This window comes from Mauremys mutica, chromosome 9 (genome assembly GCF_020497125.1).
Source record: "Mauremys mutica isolate MM-2020 ecotype Southern chromosome 9, ASM2049712v1, whole genome shotgun sequence".
Classification (NCBI taxonomy): Eukaryota; Metazoa; Chordata; order Testudines; family Geoemydidae; genus Mauremys; species Mauremys mutica.
Genome location: NC_059080.1, coordinates 50,347,870 through 50,354,648, shown reverse-complemented (window position 1 = coordinate 50,354,648; position 6,779 = coordinate 50,347,870).

Here is a 6,779-nt window from a genome sequence, read left to right as displayed (position 1 = left end):
CTAACAGTGCTGAAGACTAGTAGCTAGTTAAATATTTGAGCATGAAACATTTGTCTGGAACCAATGGTCAAGCCAAGAGGAGATGGCTCTTGTACTGCCACTAGTCCCCAGTCTGGTCTTCGCCAGAGGACAGATTGGAGGGCTGAGACATGGGCTGTGAGCTTAGCTGAATGGGTGGTGTGTTGAATATTACTAACAATTCATTTCTATTCAGGCATTTGAGTTAGCTAAGTTGTAACAAACACAACCAAGACCCGGTGAGCCAGATCTTCAGTCATTTTTAATTGGCACAGCTCCATTTACAGTTAAACCCATTCTTACTAGCTGAGGATCTGGCCCAAAATCTGCAAATAAAAAATCAGTCCCTGTCTCTGTTAATAAAATCATACTAACACGGCTTTGGAACATCACAGTTGTGCCAAGTTCAACTCTAGGCCTGATCCCACCCACACTTACACACAGGAGTACCTTTACTCACATGAGCAGGTCCACTGAACTCAGAACCTGCCCTTTCAATTAAAGATTGAGCCAGCTCACCAGCCACATCTCTGAGACCTCCAACCAGACGCCCAGCAGAATACACTAGTGTATGTGGAACTCAAAGCATTTGCAAGCTGGGGGTCTTTGCACATGCTCGGTCTTAGTCCTGGTTCCCTCATCTGCCTTGTGGCAGAAGGTGCCACCCAGCTGAACCACTGCCATCTGGTAGTGATTTATAGCCATCACCGCAGAGCACGTTCTTTATCACTGGGAACTTGGCCTTCTAGGAGACTGGATGTTGCTTTCTTGGGTAGCGTTGAAGGAGCATAGCTGAGCTGTCAAGAAAGTCCATTTCCTCACCTTCTAACCACACCAGGTGGCTTTCATTCTGCTCCCAGCCTTCCCTGTGTTCCCGACATATTTGGTGTCTCCTTACGTTCATAGATGCAGATTATTTATGTCAGACAGACTCAGGAGAGAGTTGTTTCTATGAATAGAAGGGATCCCACCGCATTTTAAGGCTCTGGTATGAGTATTTGCGTGTGGTGTGTCCCCCCAACTCATTTGGGTCATTGTCATACACTAAAGGCATGTTTCACTGGCAACGTTAAGGGCCCCGGCAGCGCTTTAACATGGCTTGTGTAGTTGTGGCATAGCCCACCTCCACGAGGGGCGTAGCTACCAGTGCTGGTGCACTGTCTATACTGGCACATTACAGAGCTGAAACTTGCAGCACTCGGGGGGGGGGTATTTTTTCACACCCCTGAGCAAGAAAGTTGCAGTGCTGTAAAGTGCCAGTGTAGACAACCCCTAAGTCCTGCGTAGGCCCTTAGCACAGGGAGGAATATGTTCATTTACCACTCAGATAGCTCTTTTCGATGAGGCTTCCTTGGAAACCCCCATGTGAGCACCTGTGTAGCTAATAGACAAGCATTGCTCCATTTGGAGCTTTTCCACTTGCTTGGGTAAATGATTTGTTTTGTAACCTTCTATCAAAGTGTCTTTGCCTAAAGGAATGTGCTGTCAGATGGATAAATATTACTCCACTTTATTCCTTTTTTTAAAAAAAGGCGTTACTGCAAATGGAAAGCAAAGAATGTAGGTTATCATGTTCCTATTCAGGTGCCTGCCTGGAAGATGCTTTAGTTAAACACGACTTACTGGACTCAATGCAGGAGGAACTGGGTGACAGTCTATGACCTTTGTTATATAGGAGGTCCGACTAGATGATCTAATTGTCCCTTTTGGCCCCAAAATCTCTGATTCTAACACTAGGCACCTGAATAAGAATGGCCTGATGCTTTAGTATATGCCATGCTCTAGCCAGCTACAGCCCTTGGAAGAATCCTTCCTGATGGGCAATTGTTCCACAAGATTCATTTGCATTTTCCCTTCTAAAACCAGTTCCTTGATCTTCTGTAGCTTAAAACTGGTCTGAAAATGATCATTCGTCTCCACACAAAAAATTCAAAAGAAATTAAATCTTTTTGTCTTTTAAACATTTTTTCCCACCTAAATGTTCATTTTCAATGAAAGCTTAAAAGCCAAACTGATTTTTTTCTATTTTCATAAGGTTTTTCCCCCACCTCCAAAAACTGGAAAATATCTAAAGAAACATTTTCCTGGGGAACAAAAAAGTTTGACTGAAACATGTTAACTGGGTTCTCCTGTTGCTGTATAAAAGACCCATACAAACAATCAAGGAAATTGACTGTTCATGGGAGGCATGCAGCATCCTCCATGCCAACTGCTTTCAAATTCAACAGTAACTATTCCTTCCCTAATCTCTTTCACATCTATGACTTTAAGAGGAGACTTGTAACAATAGTAAGGGGTGGGGGGGAGGGTGGTTGGACAGCAGCGTGATTATTAAGTTCTGTCCCTTTAACTGTAGGCCTATCATCATCAGTTTCACATCTTCCAGTGGAGACAGTTCCACCAGGAAGTTTCAGCTCTCCTCTTGGCACTGAAGAATTAACATTGAAATGCCTGGCTTTTGTCACTTTATGTAACATTATTTACCTATCCATTTACCCTCTCCCTCCATTCCCTGCCTCCCACCATAACCCTCAATGCAGATGACAAGCTGGGTGCTGTAGCTGATATACAGTTATGACATTTTGTAGATTTCCATGCTGTATAGGTATGTGCAGTCATTCTTTTGCGCTGCTGCAGTTGTTTTTTACAATGGATGTTAACGTTGGGGAAAGGCTTTACTTCCTGTGGAGCAACAGCAACACAACCCGAGAGGCTTGGGGCGGGGCAGGGAAAAAGAGAGCGCTGGAGGCATTTGGAAGAAAAGTCATTGACCAAAATGAGTAATAAACAGTCTTGTACTAACACATCTCGCTTTAATTGAGGACTCAAGAGACCCAGATTCTATTTTAGCTCTGCCACTGTCCTGCTGGGTGACATCACGCTGGCCACTTGATCTCCCTGGGCCCCTGTTTTTCCTTCCACTTTGTCTGTTTCAGTTGTAAGATCAATGGGCTGGTCTACACAGAAAACTTAACATCAGCATGGCTGTGTCTCTCGGGGGTGTGAAAGATCCACACCTCAAGAGACTTAGCTATGCCAACCTAACCCCAACGGAAGAATTCTTCCATCACCCTAGCTACCGCCTCTCGGGAAGGTGGATTAGCTGCCGTGATGGGAGAACCCTTCCCGTTGCTGTACTGTCTCCACTGAAGCACTGCAGCAGCACCACTGTAGCATGATAAGTGTAGACAAACCTACAGGTCTGTCTTCCCTGCAGAGTTAAAAAGGGGTCTGACTCAGGTGGTGCCCCTACACGCAAATTTCTGCTTTTCATAGAATTTTATTTTAAGCTTTAACAGCTTAATTTAAGTATCAGAGGGGTAGCCATGTTAGTCTGGATCTATAAAAGCAGCAAAGAGTCCTGTGGCCCCTTATAGACTAACAGACGTTTTGCAGCATGAGCTTTCGTGGGTGAATACGAATAAGTACTTGCATCCGATGAAGTGGGTATTCCAGGGCCGCCCAGAGGGGGGGGCAAAGGGGGCAATTTGCCCCGGGCTCCGCAGGGGCCCCCAAGAGAAGAGCGGAGGCTCCCGCCTCCGCCCCTCTCCTGGAGCCTCAGCGCATCAAGCGCCGAGTCTCCGGCCGAGCCCCTGAGCCCCTGAGCCCCGATCCGAGCCGTGTGGTGAGGGGGCGGGGCTGGGAGCTCCAACGGGGCCTGAGCCCCGCCCCGCTCAGAGCGGCGTGGGGAGGGGGCGGGGCAGCTGCCTCCGCTCGGCGTGGAGCTCCCAGCCCCGCCCCCTCCCCACGCGGCTTTGAGCGGGGCGGGGCTCAGGCCCCACCGGAGACGCGCTCGGGTAAGAGGCCGGGGCCGGGGTGGGGGGAGGGGGAAGCGGGACCCGCCGCCACCGAAGCGCAGCCCGGTCTTCGGCGGCGGGGGGCCCCTTCTGTTCCGGGACCCGCCGCCGAAGTGCCCCGAAGGCCCGCGGCGGGGACCCCCCCTGCCACCGAATTACCGCCGAAGACCGGGCTGCGCTTCGGCGGCGGCTCCCGCTTCGGCAGTAATTCGGCGGCGGGGGGGGCTCCCGCCGCGGGTCTTCGGGGCACTTTGGCGGCGGGTCCCGGAACAGAAGGGCCCCCCGCTGCCGAAGACCCCGGGCCCCCGGAATCCTCTGGGGGGCCCTGGGGTATTCACCCATGAAAGCTCATGCTGCAAAACGTCTGTTAGTCTATAAGGGGCCACAGGATTCTTTGCAGCTTAATTTAAGTAATTATGGACTCAGAATGAACTAAGTTTTGACTGGGGCTGATGGAGATCTGCCTGGGGGGAATTCGAAGAGAAGGGAATCTGGCTGAGGGAACCGAGGGCGGGGGGGAGGGGTTTAGAGGACTTGAGGTTGACAGCTGTGTGGTTAGATGTTTGGCTGTGTGTGTGTGTGTTTTGTGTTCTTCCCGTGTGCTGCCCCTGCTCTGTGCAGACAGCTGGCATAGCAGACTTTGAGCAAACCGCTCAATGACCACAAGATCTGTCAAGGTACGAATGCCCCAGGCCAGGTTTATTGTCGACAAAGCATGGTACTAGTATCCCACAGACTCTACTGGATCTCTAATACATGTATGCCCGTAACAATGGATCAGCTCAGTGAACAGCAGGGCTTTCCATTCCTCCCTAGGCTAGACAAAGATGCTTCCTCTGAGATAACTTGTTTGTATTGGGGTATAAAAATGTATATACTGCACCTTTGACATGGTTAGTTACTGCCCCTTGATGTGGCTAGTTATTACCCATCACCTTGTACATGTTGGTTTGATTAAAACATCTCTCTTACATACTGTTATCCTGACCTTATCTTTTTAGGAGAGGTCAGTGTGTTCCTGTTATCCTTGGGAAATGTTTTGTACCATCCTTGATATCGGGATATTTTGGTACCACTTGATATTGGGCAGGGGCAGCAGGTTTATATAATTTTTGGTGGTGCCTAGAACAGGTCCAAGTCCCCCTCCCCCCCGACCAACATACACACCTGCCTAAGGCTCTGGGAGGGAGTTTGGGTGCAGGAGGGGTGTGAGCTCTGGGAGGGAGTTTGGGTGCTGGGTGAAGGCTCTGGGCTGGGGCAGAGCGTTAGAGTGCAGGAAGGAGTGCGAGCTCTGGGAGGGAGTTTGGGGTGCAGGAGGGGTAGGGGACAGACCCCTGCTACAGCATACAACCTCCAACAAGCTGACGTACCATCACATGGGAACCCCCGCTCAAAGCCATTTCGCACCACTGCAGAGCTCTCCTACACATCACAGCTCTCCCCATGTGAAAACCCATACGTCTAAGACCAAATGAAAACAGCTCCTCTCCGACAGCAGCACTCATGGATAGTGTCAGCAGCACGGAAAGACACATGGGGCTGATGCATCCTCCCTATCACAGCTTGGCTAGGACCTACATGCTGAGAGCATCAACAGGGCTTTTGCCCTCCTCTTGGCCATAGCAGAGTTCTGCGCACACTGCGCTCCCCTCTAAATCACACGCTTCATGGGAAGTTGCTTAATCCAAGCACTTAGCCTGGTCATTAAAAACAGAATGGAAATTTGTGGTGTTTCTTTTCCTCTTCACCCTGTCTGCTGCTCAGCTAGGTGGGTTGCCCAGGGGCCAGCAGAATAAATTCCCAGGACACCCTGAGCCCCTCTTGTCCATCTCTTGAGAGCAGTCGTGATTTGAAGCCACCTCTTCCAGCCAGCTCAACGGGGACAAAGCAAGTGCACTGCCCTTTTCTCCCAACAGCTGGGTGAGGCTTGGGAAAGGCATTAAGAGAATGACTGCATGGGGAAAATACCAAGCCATGGTCTCCATCCCCTGAATCTCATCTGCTGGCTCGTCAGGGGACAGGACTTTCCATTGTCTCTTCTAGCACGTCCTGGCTTCTAGTACAGAGTAGGGGTAACCTGCTAGTTGAGTTTGCAGCGTTCCCCTCAAGTGGGGAGTTCACATAGAGGCTAATAGCCTACTAATGCCGACAGAGGCTTGCTTTTTGGGAACTCCAGGTTGTAGCCCAGCTGATGGCCTGTGGTGAGGGTCATTACTGATGCACTCTATGCCCCTTTATTCCTGGCAGGCCAGAGAAGACTCTCTCCATACCTCACCCCTGGGCAAAGGAGGGCTTTCTCCAGCCTGATGCAGGGGAAGAGGTGATGATGTTAAACCAGTGCCTGGCTGCTAGACCTTCCCTCTTCCAGAACCAGCTCCTCGCTGCACCACAGACTTAGCAAAGTGCTGCACTGTGGAGGAGGAAGAGACCAAGTAGCAGCCATAGGAGAAGTCTGCCATAGCCCCTGCTCTAGTTAAGCAGGCCCCTCATGGAGGTACGGCTGCACTGACGGCAACCAGAGTCCCAGCCTTAGGATGCCCAGGGGGTTGCGTCAACGTGCACTAAGTGCAGCTGATTTGAAGGGAGCCAAAGTGGGGCTGCAGTTGGGGAGAGGAGGTCAGGAGCTTGCTTATTTTTACTGAAGCAGCACCCCTCCATTGCCTCCTGCCTGTGACCAAGAAGTGGCGCATCAGCCTTATGGGTGAAGGGACTATGGAGGGCACCAAGCTAAGAAATGTCTCTACTCCCAGGGCAGCAGGAGCCAGGGCACATCTCTTTCTGCAGGACACGACGACAGGAAACTGAGCAGCAACAGTAGGTTCCCACCAACCCTGTGCTGGATCAGCTGGCTGAACGGAACAAAGTCACGGGGCTGGGGTGTGTCACCGCACAGACGTCGCTATAAGACTGTTGCTAACGCTCCAGGGCTCAGAGACACAGGGGAGGCTACATCTATGGGGAAGT